General features: G+C 38.2%; 1 protein-coding gene across 3 annotated transcripts in view; it reads left to right on the forward strand.

Moving 5' to 3' along the window:
• The window catches only part of sh3bp2 (SH3-domain binding protein 2), a 94,996-nt gene that overhangs the window by 29,055 nt on the left and 47,422 nt on the right, over positions 1 to 18,519 (forward strand). Inside the window, exons 1-2 of one of the 3 annotated variants that reach the window (XM_067575251.1) lie at positions 10,107 to 10,514; positions 12,109 to 12,143. The exons of the other annotated variants lie outside the window; for them this stretch is intronic. The gene's annotated coding sequence lies outside the window, so the exon portion shown is untranslated. Of the gene's footprint in view, positions 1 to 10,106; positions 10,515 to 12,108; positions 12,144 to 18,519 lie in introns of those variants that run through there. 3 annotated transcript variants of the gene reach the window in all.

The following is an 18,519-nucleotide window of genomic DNA, read 5'->3' on the forward strand; positions in this document are numbered from 1 at the left end:
GCTACGTGAGTCATTACCATTTAGAAGACGAAGGCTGAGGATTAAAATGAAAAGGAATGAGGTGAGAAGAAGAAAATGAGGGCATTTAATAATTGTATTTGATGCAGAAAAAATACAATGTACTGTCAGGATAGCCTGATCTACACATTTGGAAAATACAAGACGAACCATTTTGTGGTTGATACAAATAATTTCAACATGGAGACTGTCAAAGAGATTTTATTTTTATCTTTTTTTTTTATCTTTATAGCTTATTTTTACTAATAGTCTACTTATAATTGATCAAGTGGCTCTCATAATAAAAACATTTTGGTGGGAGAAATTAGTGATTGGCTGGTAACTTCAAGTTTAAAATATATTTATATTTATGCAGCTTTAACCTTATATTTGCAAATGCTAATATATTGTTCCCAGCACCAATATACTGTATAGTAGCACTTTCAGTTGTTAGCAGCCATCAAGACCAGTTTGTGGTTTTGATGGCTGCTGGCTTATAGACTTATGTCACCCAATAGCAAGAAGCATGACCATTATTTTTAATGCATAGAGTCATTTTTAGAGTTTGTTCCTCATTAAATAGTGAACACCACAGCCATTATTTTTTAGACATTTAAGTCATTCCCGCTTCCTGACAGTTTGTGGTTTAATTTGCTATAGGTTTACAGGATTAGAGCAAAGTGGGACGAGACCCAGCAGCTAATTCTGCTCATATGGACGGATATTAAGTCAGCGTATCATTAAAACAAACACATTTAACCAGATTAGACTGGGAGAACAGTAAGAGCTATGATACCACTTCAGGCTGTCTGTATATGTGAGTATCATTAAAAATATTATGAGGATCTGTGTTTATGTGCACAAATTAAATTATGAATGTCATCCGACTACACAAATCTTTGAAGATATTTATGCAATAGCAAGGCTGTGCCAGAGCTTTAATAAACAAGACAGAAACTAACACAGGGTGGACAAAATATCAAGAACGCCTTTACAGTCAAATGGTGCCTTTCAATACAACAGCCCTGCAAAAAATATTACCTTTGTAAAGATTCAAATGTTCATTATTTTGTTGAAACTGTGTCAGAGAGGTGTTGAATCAACTTCATGGTATTTTTGGAGGTTATCCTTATGTTGATGTTTAATTGATTTGCATAATAATTGTGGTTTATGGCACAACAACAGCTTCATAAGTTACCATGAAGTTAAATATTAAATCTGACCCAATAAAACCCAGGCCTGACAGATCTAGTATTTGTTACTGGTCTATTACTTTAAACTGTATAAATGTTAACATTTAAAGGACGTTCTCTATCTTATGTCCTTGAGAACCAGTGTACAAATGTGTGCCCCTTTGAATAATGTTGATTTTAGCTTGAATTGGGTTTTATCATGGTATAGTAATCCATGGGCCTAAATGCAGACATGCAGGCCAAATGTTTGAGAAAAGACAGTCAAGTTTACACTGAAACAGGGGATTAAACAGAAGTAGCAGGGGTGCAATACACTGTGCTATACACTGTAGCAACATTCACAATCTGGCAAAAAAGGTGAACAGTCTTATACTCAGCTAATTACTAAAGTAAGAACAGCTGTGCCTCATGTTAGAGCTGACCAAATTTGACTTTGACACAAAAACAGTACAAAGATTTACTTCACTGCAGTGAGTGAATCCCCTGGTTGCAAGGATTCAATTCAGTTCAAACCTATTCAAATCAAAAGTGCTTTAAAACCAAACAAATATGGAAGCCTCACATCAGTCAATGTAATTAAACCCAAAATGTAATAGAAATACTGATATATTGTCAATGCACAGTATTTTAATCTTCACACAACCAACTCTGTAATCTTACAGTCGTCTTCATGATGCTTGCAAGTCACTAACTTGGGAATCTTTCCCATCTTTACCATTCATCCCATGTGACATGAACAACCATTAAGAAGCAAATATGTGTACAGGCTATGTCCCAAGAGTTCTTACATAATATGAACTCTGCCAAAGCCCAGATCTGTGATTTTAGTCCAAGTCCTGGTTGACCAGATGATTCAGATGTGGCGAGTGTCTTGGAAAGAACAGCAATGGACAAGTTCATTAGTAGCTTTGCTGTGATGCTGAGAACATGGTGAGCCCATCCAGTGTAGGCAATCTAGTGAGTCAACAAGTCACCAAGTCACATTGGGAATAATAAAGGAGCCCCAAAAGGAGGTTACGAGCCAAGAGGAGGTAACAACATACACACATTTTTTCCAAACTCTGTGTAGATGATCTGATGTGAAGAAGTGGACCATCAACCAGCAGGAACTGAAGCCAGACAGCTGGGTCAGTGTTTTTGCATCACTTGGACACTTAGACCATTGGATGACATAGACCAGGAGAATATTCACCAGCCATTTTATAGTTAAGTTTGTTTTTAAAGGTCACTGTGAGGAATCTGTGATGTGTTTAGGACCAAGGCACTAATGGTGGCTTTAAACAGCGAGTGGTTACTGCTGCGTCTGCCACGCAGAGCTGTTTCTGTTCTATTTTTGACTGGATGGCAGCAGGGCATTACAGCTAACATCTACATCAAAGTAGACCGTCCCTTAGCATATAATATTTACATAGGGTTGTAGCTTAAAAGATAATGATAATTAGCCTGAACTTCAATTTTGTTTCACTTCATTCCTTATTACCTATTAATCTCTAAAAAAAATTGTCAATTAATGGATTTTTTTGTTTGGTCAAAGAATGTAATTTGGCCAATCCAATAGCATTTATACCTGAACATGACTTTTGTACTATCCAAATAAGATATCTGAATGTTAGTACTTGTAAAATTCTTGGTTCCTGGTGCATTTCTCCTGGTCTGAAAAGTAAACGAAATCCCAAATTGAGACTAAGCTTTAAGGCGCCAGTATACTCTGTCAGAACTGTTTGTCAGACAGTTGAATAGCTTCAGATCCTCCTCAGAATAGGTGGCACGTGTCAGACAATTTTTCCAACTTTCCAAAACCAACATATCGCAACTGAGACCTGAATTTCAAATCCCTCAAAGCTCCTGCCTAAACGGGGCATTAAGTTTGATTATTGGACTGCTCATGCCATTTACTACCTTCTCTATTCTTGATACATTTTGGTTCAGTCAGTCTCACCAGGGTGGTGTGTGTTTATCATTGCTGTGTGTATTATGAGAGCATGCTTGGGGGTTGTTGAGTGGAAAACTTGGGTTTGGTTAAGAAGGACTCTTAACTGTTCACAAGAGATTGCTGTGGTGGGCGGCACTGGTGCCAGAAAGCACACTGACTGGTTGTACTGCCAAGAAAACTTCTTCTGAGTAACATTTGGTTCATGCATCACCATGCTCCAGACCAATGTTTTCTGGTCAGGTTGGCTGCTATCTTGTAGGGTGTTGGTTTTGTTTTGGGGTATTCTGCTAACCAATAATATTTAACAAGCGACATGGTAAAACCAGCCACAAAGTTAATTTAATTTATTAAAACAAAGAAATATGTTGGTTAATATGTTATGGCGCTCATAATCCGACCAAACAAATTCGCTTTTGGTTGTAATTTTTCAGTGTTGTTTGCGAATCTTTGTCTCAATACCTATTATTATAAATACTAACTTTCATTTTTAAAATATGCTAGATCAGGTTACCTGTCTTGTTGTTACATCTCTCAAAAGGTTTGTATATGGTAGCTTCATATATTTTCAGCTAAAAGCAGTCTAGTTCCCCACAAAAGCCTGTGTAGTCTGTACTATATTTGTGTGAGGGTGTGGCTGCAGAAGGGCTGCATGGGGTATTTCTGTCTGTTAGGATGGCCAGCCATGGTGATGTTGTGGTCAGACTCTCCAATCGGACCAGACAGTTACTCACTGAAAAGGAGGAAAGATAGAAGGGCAGAAGAGATGAACAAGGAATACATAAGAAGAGAGAGAAATGAAAATAGAGAAAAGAGAAGAAACTGTAACCCTAATGTTGATTTGCTGTAATTCTACTTCAGCATTTTGACAGGATAAAAATACTTCCACTGACTGATGCCCAATTACTCATTGTCTTTAGTATTACACAATACGCACTTTAAAGGGATACACCACTTAACACCTAAAAAACAGCTAAATGTGCAAGTGACAAACAGAATCTTTGTATTTAGTCATATTTGTGACCCCCTGTGAGGGGATGAGCTCCTCAGTGACCTGGTTTATCAAGTTTACAGTTTAGTTGCTTACAACAACAAGACAACCTCATGTCATACACAGCCTCACTGTGGTGTGTGATACGGTATCATTGTGGCACACACTACTTTAGCCACAGGTTCCTATCTATTGTTCTCCAAACCTACAATATAAACTCTGGTCACTACTGTTGGAAAACCCCTTCTTTGTGGTTTCACCAGGTCGTTGTTTTACGGAAAATCAGGAAAAAATACAATGGATCTGGAGCTGACTGCATAATAGGTTCTGTATATATTGAGGTTTCAGTAGAATAATTGTCATCTACTGGATGCAGATTTAAAGATGCCACAGAAAATGTGTCTGTTGTATTTCTGCACCAGACACCAGGATAAATGTATTGCCTGTATGTGTGGGTGGGTTTCCTCCCACAGTCCAAAGATATGCGAGTTAAGCTGGGGACAGACCTGAAGACTAGCTGAAACATACAAAAACCTATAAAACCACACATAATGAGTATTTCCACCAACATGCACAGTTGTAATTCTTTCTTTCTTTCAACTTAGAGTAGATACATAGACAACACACTGAACGGTAGGTAGCTTATTACAGTCGCATTGCTAGTAACACAGACATGGACTATGGACTCTAAAGAAAGAGCTGGAGGTGATAGGACTTCATTAGAGTGAGGGGGACTTCAGCTGAGATGAATCACTGAAACCTTATGATGTGGATTTTAAAATAATAGAGAACCCCTAATTTCTTGGTGGGTAGCGTCCTCCAGTCTCTCTGGGCTGTGGGTAATGAGCAGGCTAGTTTCTCTTTGAATCAGCCTCTTTAATCAACAACAACACAACAACAACACAGTATACACCCAACTTCACTCTGTTGAGGTTCAAAGCAGACTTCTTCCTCTACCGCACGCTAAATCTGTAACTGTTACAGTTACAACTGTCCCTGTACAACAAGAGGAGTGAGAAACCAAAACTACATGGTAAACTTAAGTAATTGGAAATAACCAAAACTGGAATGTGTACAAGGTTATAATAGTTACTCTCTCATTCTCAGCACATAGCAATAGTTTGCCCTGGGGTCACCATTCTCTGCTGTTTAGTTTTTAATATTTCTCCAGCTCATACGCTTGATGTCAACTTCCCAATCCCATTATAAATATCAAACATTTGAAATAATCTTAATGAGAAAAGTGGGCAGTTACAGGATTAGAAGACGAATCAAATCCTTCAACAGCGCAGACTGATTTTATTTTCAGACTCTCAACACAAGCTGATCAAGCCCAGACCAGACTCAGTCCTACTCAGTCACGCCCAAATCATATTTATAATCGGCTCAGCAATCACAATGTTAGATGGAAAAGGTTGTCTGTGTGTTTAGTTTGCCCCACAATCGACTGGTGACATGTCTAGGTGTTCTCTGTCTCTCACCCAGTGTGAGCTGGAATACACCCCCTGCTCCCACACCACCCTGCACAGGATATGCAGGTATAGATAATGAATGGAAAATTCCTTGAAGCAGAAATGGTGGTAAAGAGAGTTTATTTCATGTGTGCCAGAGGACATACAGTACAGTAGTATGTCTGTCACTTTTCCACTGGAAAATAATGAAAAAATCATGTGTGTTTTCCTGTAATGTACTCACAGACAAACCCTGAATGACTTGACTAAACCAGAAAAAGAAAACGCTTCATAGTTCCAGAGCTTATGTGCTTCCCCTAATTTAAAATCTATGTATAGACTCTTGCCTCATTCACTCACACCCCGTAAACATTTGGTTCTCAAATGTCTTTATTCTCCTTTCCAGAATGACCCCAAACGTCTTTAATGTTTACAGATGTCCCTCCAGCCCCTGACCCCACTAATTCAATAATTTCTTATAAACAGGGTTTTTTTTTATAATATTCGCAGTAAAGCTGACCACTGTAGGGTAGTAAATGTTGATTTTCACTGTGGCAAATGTGATGCTGAGCATTATAATGGCAAAAGCATTACAGCTGATAGAGTGTGACTGTGAGATCAGAGTCCCAAAATCACAAGCGTCTCATTCTGCACTGTGGGGTTAGCAGCTTTGTTAGATTCCTTCCTTGTGTTTGCATGGTCAAATGACAATATTTCAGTGTGTAGCAGGCCTTAACTACACACTAAAATGTACTGAAAAGCTGTAAGAGCACTAATAATAAAATGAATGATGGCTGTTAGATGTTTCACTTTCAGGTTCCTGGTATTGTGCATGCTGGCTCACTGTCACACTGTCATGACTAATTGGGACACTTGAATAGAACAGAGTCATCATTAATGTTTTTAGTAACATCTGTGCTTTTCCTACTATGATAGGTCAAAACGTCTGCTGTAAAAACAGCCTGTCAGTGGCTGGTGGGCATGTGCCAATAGCTTAAACCAACACTAACATTCCATCATATAATCTACTTGCTTGTTTGTAACCGTTGAATTCAGAAATAAAGCAATAGGGAACCAAACATGCAAATGTTTCCTCCTTGTTGAGGCCTCTCTGTCAGCTTCAACTTGATTGGATGGACTTGGAAAGTTTGGTGAAAACAGGATTAAAGCTCATTATCATCATCACTCCATCCAGAGGAAAACAGTGCCCCAAGCTAGCATGAAGAGATTCTGCTGCTAATTACATGTAGGCCTGACTGTCAGCTTGAGAAACTGTCAAATATCTATTTTAATGTGTTAACAAACTCACAGCCATCTGAAAACACAAATGGTATTGAGCGACTGTAGTGTTTTTCTTTTCTGAAAAGGATTTGTTCTGCTGGTTTTGCTCATTTCTGAAATGAGTTGTTTCAGCAAGTGCCTTGAAATAGCATACATTCAAGTGACAGCGCCCTCTAGCGGCCATAGTAATTATGATGAGAGCAAAAGAAGAGATCAGGTGACCAATTATAGAGCAAAAGAAGGAGTGGTATTTGCATACCTGTGCATAGGAGAAAAAACAATAGTTCAATAGAAAACAATTGCACACTGTCAATATTAATGGTAGATTTATTAAAAAGCAGCACTTCAGTCAAGCAACCAATGAGTTGATTTTTGATTTTGAGTTATTATAGATCAAAGTAAAGTCAGAACAAAGTCTGTTTAAAGAGGGAGTTGGGGTGGATTTATGGGTCAACCAAACATCAGACTTAAAGACGTGAGATTGCTGTTCGTTTCTTGTTTCCAACCACGAGTCAGCTTTTTTTTTTAAACTATGACCATGACCGCCCACCTGCACTGACCATTGCTTTCACAGTTTTGAATTACAAATGTCACCAGCTCTAGTTTATATTATTGCATCAGCTATTGCTAATTAACATTAATTCCATGATTAACTTGACTAAAAGCCAAAATGCATCTCCTGGCTGTTGTCTGGTTAAAGTGGTACCCGCAAGATATTATCTGTACTCAGCCGTGAGTGGTCTGTGTGTTCTTACAGACTCACAGGAACAACTAAGTGTTGAATCAGCTTAACTCAGTTATTTAACTCAATTATTTAACATTTAAAGTTTATCAGTTTGGATTCATGATCTTGGAGCAAGTAGTAAAAACAAGATTTGTAAAAGAAAGTAAGCTGCACGTTATTCTAATGTGTCAGATATACACTGTATCTGTTCAACAGTTCATATCTTCTGCTGCTCATCTCATTTTCTTTTTATGTTCTCAGACAATAAAATGGCGATTACAATTCTAAGCTGAATATGAGTTTTAGTTGTTTTATAATTCTAATTCCTTGAAAATGTTGAAAGCTGAACATAATTAGATTCTTCAAGATTCAGTACTGGATTTAGATTTGATAAAAATGAGCCCCAACCTGACACGAGATGAAGATTTAAAAGTCCATTCATTCAGATTTGCACAGTTTTCTCTCATTCATCAACTCTATGACTCCTACACTCTACAGCAGCAATTTCCGTGATTATTAAACCTGTTACAGCCGTTAGCATGTGGCCACAGCAGCACGTAGACAGAAAGGTGGAGAATTTAGAACAAAAGCACAACAGCAGCTGTGATTCAGCCCTCAGAAACCAAAGTGAGTGGGCTGAGCTTTCCGTGTGTTTACATCTTGCCGTCAATTCCTAGAAGAACAGGGTGAAAAAAAGGAGTTGGGCCGGCTTTTATATCATCACTAAGTAATTTGTTTTGATATGTCTGAGACAGGGAGAGACACAAACTAAGTTTTGACAAATATGGTGTTTTCCATAAACAATTCTCACTTTCTTTTGACTTCTCTGCTGAAAATAAAACTCAAGCATCATTTAAAAACAATAGCAGTTTTTTATACTACTTGCATTTGTATTATATAGGCTAACTCAAGATTACATAAAAGGTATCAATATTTGTAAGTTTGATTTATTTGAAATCTTCTCCAAATATATTATTTATCTCTTTCTCTGTTTGCCTCATCGTTATATACAAAGATGCCACTCATAAAAAAACACATACAAAAAAAAACACACAAAATCACACATATTAAAATCATCCCACATGACTACCACATATACCACAACTGCTGTTTCCATTCTCCCTGGTGTCAAAGTCACTGTCCGTAAAATGTCTCTATTTTCATCTCTAATTTTACACACATTTTAACGTGTCAGTTTTAAGACAAAATGCATTTGTTAACCTAGACTTCATTACATGTCCAGCTTCTGTGTTTTCCTTTGTAAAATAAATCAATCAATACACTGTTTTTGTTAGGACTTCTGTCAATTACAACCCAGGAAATCCCATAGGTAAAGCAAAGCAAGATGCTCCGACCGTTACAGAAAATAAGAAAGCACATTGCTGACACACTCTTATTTACAGAAGTTATACTGTACTTTGTTAATTATCTTTGTGTTTTTTACTTAGAATCTCCAGTTAAGTAAAACTGGACAACGATGTGCAGGAATCTAATTAACAGAAACTCCACAGTGTAATTCAAGACACACAACACACAGGTAACAACACTCAAACACAGCCTGTTATAACATTTTGTCTCATTTGTCACCTAAACTTGCTGTTTACAAGCATAAAACAGTAAGATGCTGTCTCCTTTTTCCAATGTACACTTAATACAATTTTACAGAATACGACATTTCAGCATTCAGTTGAAAGTAATGACACAATTAATATAATGTAATGTGCACAATTTACCTTACGTAAATGGTTAGCGTAGACAATAAACACAAATGAGTATTGATTAAAGTAAAATTGATAAGGCTTTTAGGAGGACACCTAACATTAGCGGCTAAGGTAACTTAGCAGCCTAGCTACAGCTAAGTTACTGGGGCTAACATTAGTGGCTAAATTAGCAGCCTATACGCTTTTTATGAAAAAACTTACAAGCATATTAGCTGCTAAATTAGCAGCCTAACGTTACTTGATACACTTTGGCTCCCTGGAAACTGACTAGAAACTGCAAAGGCGCAAGTTGACATTTAAGTGCCAGAAATGTCAAAAACACATTGTTGTTTTTCATTCAGACCACTACATTAACTAGCTAATTTAGCTAACATCAGCAAACTGTGGTGTTAGCATTTAACTTACCATTGGCATATGCATATGCAGAGTTGGACTGGCCATCGGGAGCATTGGTAGAAATCCTGTTGGGCCAGTCGCTTTGTGGGCCGCTTGCATAGCCCATTATACAAAAACAAGAACAAGATATGCGTTGTTGGCCCACTATGATTATGCACCAGCCCACATAAAACATCTCCACACTCTCTCTCGTCGTACAGTCCCATAACGTGGGATCGCATTAATTTTACGTTGCTGTGACGTATAGGTTTTCATCACACACTAATACGTTCAGATGCTCAATAGATGACAATTCAGAATGGCCCGTGATCAACTATAGGTGTCGTGATCTTGTGCAGACATCATGGTGACGTATATGTGCTCACTGGGTAAAGACCATTAAATGTCAATATGTGCAACGTCACAGCTCGAAAAAGAGTCGATGTCCCAGATAAGGAGACGCAGAGAATTCAGACATGTATGTAATAACAGCAGAAAAAAAGGACTGTTTTTTAGACAGCAGACATAACTGCAAAAAAGTTGAAAAAATTACCTTAGATGAAAGTATTACAGATGTCTTAAGTACCCACACAGCCATGGCTGTAGTTTTCATTCTCACAAAGTAATGTTTAACTTTGATAAAATCATGAAGGTTTCAATTTCTACAAGCAAGTGCTGTAGTGGATGCCAATATAAAATGTAAACCCAAGGAAGGTTTTATTTTTTTTCCAGAAAGACCAATGAAAGAAATGCTCAGTGACAGATTAAATTGAGACGAGCTAGTGGAAGAGAGGCTAGCCTAGACTTGATGTCAGGACTTAACTCTCTGTAAGCCCTACACACATCTAGCAGTGAGTATCCCTCCGCCAGTTTTCCATTATTCCTTCCATTCCTGATTATATTTACATGAGCTTTTCTCAAGCGCATGGCTGTTGACAGCTGTTTTAACAATGTGTCAAACATTAACATTGAGACACATACACACACACACACACACACACACCACTGAGAGTTGAACTTTGCTGTGCTGAGTCAGTGTGATTCTATTTATGTCTTTACAGGCTCCCAAGCCATCTGTCAGCCACATCTTTATTTACTGTATCGGCTATTAAACTCCCACGCAAAGACATCACACACACACAAACAAACATACGCACATGTCTCTATTACAAAATGTGCTTACAGTGTCAATGTGGACAACTCTGAACTTATTTTAAATGATATAAACATAGCCAGAAATAAACCTTTTGGCTTAATAACAAACAAATGGATGTCAGAAGTTTAAAGCTGTATTAAGCAATTTTTGAACACTAAGGGCAGAAAGTCTTAAAAATGAACATGGAAACACTGATGTAAGAGATGGGGATCAAAATCCACAGTAGCTGATGCTAATATGAGCCTTCTGCAGCCTGAGTTAGCCAATTCAAATTGGTATCTTCCAAAGCAACGGTCTTTTGAGTTACAAAAAAAAGGAAATTTTGTTAATGTTAATATAAAAAATATTGATTGATTGAATTTTATTTACTGTATGATCATAGGATTGTAGATCATGTTATCGAGCTTATTTGGGATTTTTTAGCTATTATGCTTGATGTGTGTTGCATTTGGAAATACACTAGCTATATTACTCCAATCAACATTTTAATCGACATAAGCTACAACAGTTGCATATGGTGGCTAACGTTAGCAAAAATTAGATCCGTAACTGAAGTTGCTGAGTCAGTTCACTAATTACTCTTGTCTACCTGTGCTAGTTTTACACTGTAACACAATATTCAGCCACTGTTCAGCAAAAATGACATAGTCTTGCTTTAAGTCATAAATATGACATTTTTTAGGTGAGCAACTGGCTTCACATCACAATTCAGCCACAAACACTTTAATTCCTTTTAGTAGATCACTCCTCCGCATTATGAAAATATGAGTTTACTCATTATACCAGTTATAGGCTACAACAGATCAAAACAGGGCCCAGAAAGTTGTGTCAGAGGAGTTCCTCTGGTTGTAGATCAAATCATGTATCAGAGGCTGTTATATTGTCCTTAATACTAACTAACACACCAGAAATAACTGGGTTAAGAATTGATTCAGCATGGGTAAATATTGACCCGGCGCAATACTGAGTTCACTTTTTAGATTACTGTCGGGTTACTGGACTGCACTTGGGTGCTAAAGTCAACCTTGTATTGTGTCGGTGCTATATTGAACCACACTGGGTCAATTTTTAATCCAGTGATTTTTTATGTGCAATTATTTTGTGTGTTAAGATAGTTTAGGCAGTTCATAATGCCCCTGTTAGCATTAAGCAGATGTTTACTGTCAGATGTGGAGTCACATGTTTGCTTAACCCTTTAAAGCTTTCCTCCTCTCCTGAAGTAGCCTTAAAGTTAAAAGCCTTTTAACACATTGTTTGACAATAAAATATTGGTGTATTTTCTGCATCAGCTTGTTCCAGCTCTTCATTGAAGCTATATGTTTTGGTGAGTACATTTTCATAGCTCTATCATTCCATCAAATAGAAATATTCTACAGTAGATGTCTTGTTATTTTATTCAGCCTACATATTTTGTATCTTTGCACACTGTGGGATCTCAACTAGAATTAAAAATAAAGTTCTGTGGAAATGTGTAAATATGTTAAAGTTAGAGTTTAATAACTACTCTCGACCTGCATTTATGTGTGATTTAGTGTGTTTTCTGTTTTCTGTGCGTGTGTGTGTGGAAATATTTTAAACAGCAACACTTGTGGTAATAACATAAAAGGACTTTGTGTGTGTGTGTGTGTGTGTGTGTGTGTGTGTGTGTGTGTGTGTGTGTGTGTGTGTGGTCAGTGACACATGACGGCATACTCATCCTGTTTCATGAGTCTGTGCCCAAAAAATGCAGAAACAGTAAATGTCAGATTTATTTTTGTGGAGCTTCAGATGTTTGCCTGTTTGCCTGGTGCATTTTTAAAACATGCTAACATGTTTGAGCACGTTTATGCAGGTATGTGCGTTCTTTGTATTGCATGTATATTTGAATGTCAAGTCAAGTCAGTTTTATTCATATAGCGCCATATCACCGCTGAAGTTATCTCAGGGCACTTTTCACATAGAGCAGGTCTAGACCATACTTTATTTTACAGAGACCCAACATTCCCACATGAGCAAGCACTTGGCGAGTGTGTGGTCACTTGTGTCTATTCTTTGCCACGAGACATGAGACTGTCTGTGTGACTATCATTTTATGAGGTTTGTTTCACATTTTGCCCCTGAAATAACTTCAATAAGTGATATCATGTTTCCACCCTCTCTATGATGACCAGCTTTTCATTCAACTTGCAAGCGTGGCCATTTGGAACAATTGTAAACTTTTGATTTCAAATGTGGTCACACAACATGTTGTGCAAGCCAGTTCTGATCAACCATACACCGACCCTTACAAGATTTGTTCGTATGCACTACACAAATGCAAATCTGTTGTATTGATTCCTAAAGACAAACTCACATGCATAAGATACAATTCTGATGCTTTTGAAGCAGAGACAAGGTGATGGAAGGGTCATGCTTTTGAAAACCAGAGATATATGGTCACGCACGTACACTTCAAGCCCTTCAGTGTTTGTATTTGCAACCCCTTGTCTAACAACTGCCCTCTGTGAAGCTTTGCAGATATCTCTCCAGGCCAGAACGATGATGCATAATGCATCGGCCTTCTGTCTTACCTTTTGAACTGACTGAAAGGGTTACAAAAATATCAGTGAGATTCTACTTCATGGTCAAGGTTTGATCAGTATCACAGCCGAGCTCCAGGCTGTTCTGTAGAAAAGGAGGCAGGATTTATAAGTACCCTGAGATACATATGCATCCACAGTATGCATTCTGAGAGATATTTATACAAGTCACCCCCGATACAATATTCAGCTTCCAGTGGGCAGCTGGCTTTCACATGTGATGTGGAGTCCAGGGGAACTTCTGGACTGCACCTGAGTTCGATAGCAGCTTTCCAACTTGAAACAAACAATACAATGGTTGCAGAAGTGTCACATCTACAACTACAGCAATCATTCTCTTGATCCAATTAAACCAGTGTGACCCAATTTCATCCTTCTCTCCTTCTTCAACTGCCTTTGCTTCCTTTGATGAGCTTGATATATATCCATATCCATCTTTGAAAGCTGCTGCAATCCGTGTTTATTTGCCCCTGTGTGCATCTAATTGCATCTTTCCATTGACTTTCTATGTGTGAATACAGTTTACTTCACAGTTTTCTTCAGTGTGTTTTACCGTTTCAGTCAGAAATGATTTATTACATAATTGGCTGTCTCAGGCTGGTAAACTTACATAACGACTCTTCACCTCTCTTTCGTTCATGGCCCTGCTCTCACAGTAGTTCGTGCAGACATAGTAGCTTTATATTCAGTCAGAACCATGAATCATGGTTTTGATATATGAATAAAAATATGTTTTGCGGTCAAAATGGGACTCCATACCATAGTATGGTTAGACTGAGGGTTGGTACGTATGCACTGTTCAATAAAGGCAGAGGAAATACAGCAGCCATAATCATGGCATCTCATGCAGACGCAAAAGCACTTCATATGTCTAGTGTAGCTCAGTATGGCCTCAAGAATTTCTTTTGTGACCACAGAGGGCCTCCGTACACTTGTATGTGTATGCATCATCCTAAAATAATACAGGAAGTGAAGGAGCCGTTGCCTCTAGACCTGCAAGTGACCTCACACAAACCTCATGTTTTCAGTCACTCTTGAGAGTGGCCCAGCAAACATCCTGTGCTGCCAAACAGCTTTCAGGTTGGTGAAAATATGAACAGATCACTCTGGCACACAAAGGCAAACCAGCGGAAACAAAGGAAATCAGACTGACTGGTACTTCTGAGAAAACTCAGAGGGCTACTGTGGGCTTAAATACTGCAAGTTGATAAATGATTTGATCAGAAAGAAATACTGTAGATCAGAGCCGTTTTTAGGCATAGGTGAGCTAGGCAGTCGCCCAGGGTGCCAAAGAGGAGGAAGAAATGTTTTGTAATTCATTTCAGAAGCCTGATGTACTGTTAAACGTCTGTCACACTGACATCCAATGTTAACGTTAAATAGAAAATGATATATGGATATATAGAAAAAAATATTGTATGAAAAGCAGTACAGTCTACAGTATTTTCCAGATATCTATTATATTCCACAATACTTTATTAGATGTAACCTGCAGGGGGAGCCAATGATAACATGCTTTCTGTTAAGTGTAATGATAAAAAAAAAAATTGAAAATAACACAAGAGAAAACATTTTTTTAACAGTTATTGATTTGCGCCACACTGGCCATGTGTTGTGTATTTACTGACTGCCAACCTCTTCTTGTCATGTATGGCTGCCACCATCCAGACAGCAATGTTTACACTGATGGAGAGCGGTAGGCTACTGGATTTCATCATTTTAGTCATTCATGTATTTATTTATGGTAGTTTCAAAGTAAATAATCTGAACCTCGTATTATATATACCCAATATATTGATCTGATTGATTTCTGCTCTGATTGAAATGCTATTTTCCAGATATTTCTATATGTTCTCTTATTCTTTTTTTAATTCTTGGGTGCTTACAGCAGCCATTTACAAATATTGTATATGTGGCTAATACAGATAATGACATGCATATTCATGAACCTTAAAAGAACCAGAAGTCACTGCTTGATTTCAGGTTAAATTTGTACTAATGAGTGATGTCTGCCTCAAGCAGCAGCTAAATCAATCAGTTACTTTACTTTCACCCAGTAACATGAATCTTAAAGAAGTAGATTGTTTACAATACAGTAAACTGTTTACATTAATGCTTTGCAATTTGACTTGTTGAAACCCACAAAGGCTAGCTATGACTCGACAAATATTGGATTTTTGAGGCCAATGCAAGATAGTTAATTTAGAATTTTAAGGCCTGATAACAATAAATAAGCCAATATCATTTTTAAAAATTTTTTTTTTTACATTTTTTGAAAAAATTGACGGAGACATGTACCAAGCAGGACACTTAACAGTTAAAAAATAAACTTGGCAGTAATTTGTTTTGGACAAACTATGTAATGGAGACACCGTTATAATGAATAAATCATTAAATAAAGCTATTTCTCATTACTTATTTTACAGCTGATATTTTTATTCCTATATATCTGCAATAAGCTAAAAATCAGACAATATACTGGACTGAATTACGAATGTCTCTTTTTTCTCTTATTTCCTGCTGGTTTCAGACTAAATGAAAATCTCCCTCAGACTTACTGTACTGACCTCACCCATGTCTACTGTAGAGCAATCTGTTCTGGGAAATGACTGTAAAACCACTGATCCAATTAGGACTGACTCAGCTGTAACCCTGTTCACCCCAGACTGGTCTGTGTACTGTCCCATGGTTTGAGAGGTTTACACAGTTTCAGACTTGTTGTAAATGCATCACTTAAATTCAGAAAAAGATTGAGAAATACACAGACATGCCTTATCATTGACCACATACCACTACAACAGTGCTGAACTCTGCCTCCAATAAGCAGTCAGCACTTCTCTACCAATATGACAGAAAGACTGATGATGTGATATTTTCTTATTTCTATTTCTATTCTCTAAGGATCAGCACTTTGTCACAAATGTATTTTTTCTTTCCTGGTCCGCAAGAACAATCCACTGGAGACTACTGATAATACTGTTTATACCATGGTCTGGGTGAATACTTAATTCTGATTGGCTGCAGAGTGTCCATTAATTCCTGATAATGGACACCTACTAATAAGTTCGAGTGAAACTGTCTGTTCACCACTCTAAATTAATGTGCTGGCTAAAATGAGTAACCATAGCAACAGGGATGCAGTCAAAGCCGTTTACAATTTATTGCAACATGTGAACAAGCTAACATCCAATTACAACAATGAGTGACTTCAACATTTCTTTTAACCCATTTGTTCAACTTACCACAAAAAGTGGTAATGATACCACCCTCCATCATCCCTGTATCTCTGAGTCAAACCTTGAACTCATTAGAAATTCCACTGCACTGTCTCCTGATACACCCCTTGGCCTGGTAAGAAAAGTCTGGTTCGACATCCAACTATGTTTGGCTCAGTGTGACAAGGAGGGCAACCGAGAGCTATCCATGGTATCTTTCATCCGACGAGGATGGGGTCGAATATGTAAGCCTGGCACACAATCAACAAACTAAGAATCATAAAGACCCGAATGACCCAGATAAGGAAAACCTAAGAGGTTTTATGTTTGCTAGGCCCAATGTGTCTGGTTGCAAGTTTCAAGACATACTGTATATTTCCAAATGTCCATCAGATGCCAAATCTTTCTGCCTTCCCCCGAAGCACACTGTGGCCTCTGATGTGTGGTACAGCCAGGAGCAGATGGGTGTCCACTACCTCGGGAACATGATGAAAAAGATCAGCGAAGAGGTGATTACACTTAATGTCTGTCGGCTAATAAAGACATGACAGTCTAATAATTTTGTATGAGACTAAATGATATTGTCTCCCTCCATCCCCAAAATATAATACATATCCTTATTATTACACCTTTCAGGTGGGTCTTTCGTGCATCTACACAAACCACAGCCTCCGAAGCACCACTGTAAGTCAGCTCTCGGACACCAGCCAAGAGAGCCGTCAGATAATGTCAGTGGTAGGCCATTGATGCAAGGGCAGATTGCCGGCTTACTGGGCTCCATCACTGTGGGAGATATGAGAATTGAGCCATGTCTTCTTGTCCTCTAATGTCCCAACAAGCAGTGCCCTGACAAGCAGTTCCCATCATTGTTTTAGTAGCCTAAACTCAACCACACATACAGTAGGACAAAGGACACAGCTCTCAGGTATACTTTAGAATTAATCAGACAGAAAGCAGTAGGAAAAGGTGTGCTTGGCAGACTGAATGACTTCTTAAGCACTTAGGACTTGGACCTGACTTGGAACTTGTTAGTCTTCACTTTTTGGTGTTGACTTCACAGCCAAAGCTTATTGTGACTTGCAAAACAATGACTGTCTGATCTCTGCGCACAGCTATCCCTGCCTATGTCCCCCCTATGAACTCTGTGCAGTATAAGAAGAAAATGACAGTAAACATATTCCAGGCAGCAATAATGTTTTCTCCAAAATGTTTTTTTATTGCATTTGGCAAACAGGATTGCATGTCCATGTGGTCCAGTTTAGAACATTTTTGACTGCCATAATCTGTCATCATCTTTCACTCTAAAAAAATGAAAATGAGCTTCAATTTGATGGTGTATACAATTATATAGCATGGACACCATAGGACTCTTTACACACAGTTCCCCAATTTTAGGACAATGCAGCAGAATAATGATACTTAATATATAGACAAACTTTATCCAGTTTCTATAGTATGAAAAACAGTTGTCTCTTAGTTGTTGTCATAATCATGTCTGATTATGTAAAAGTGCATGCATGTTTTTTGCACATACAAGTTTCCTTGCCCACGTACATGTATGTGTATAAAAATATAGTGTAAGCATATATTTTGTTTAAACACGGTCTTCCTTTACATGTGTGAAAGTGTGATTACATGTTTACGCACGTGTTTCAGCTCTAATTTGAAACATGTTTGGAGGAAGTTCCTCTACATCTGAACTAACACTAACGTGGCCCTCTGAGACTCTGGCCCTCATTGGACCAACCTACAGTAATTACAGACTACCAGGCAGACCAGGCTGGCACTCCCACTCAGCGAGCCCAGCAAAAAGGGTTCTGCTGCAGGGGGGAGGAAGTGGCCTTACATGGGCACTCCTCTGGGTCTGTGGCCTGGAGCCCACCTTCATGGTTCACTGGAGCCACTGGCCTACAGCAACCTTACTCTG

Source organism: Thunnus thynnus, chromosome 19 (genome assembly GCF_963924715.1).
Source record: "Thunnus thynnus chromosome 19, fThuThy2.1, whole genome shotgun sequence".
Taxonomy (NCBI): Eukaryota; Metazoa; Chordata; class Actinopteri; order Scombriformes; family Scombridae; genus Thunnus; species Thunnus thynnus.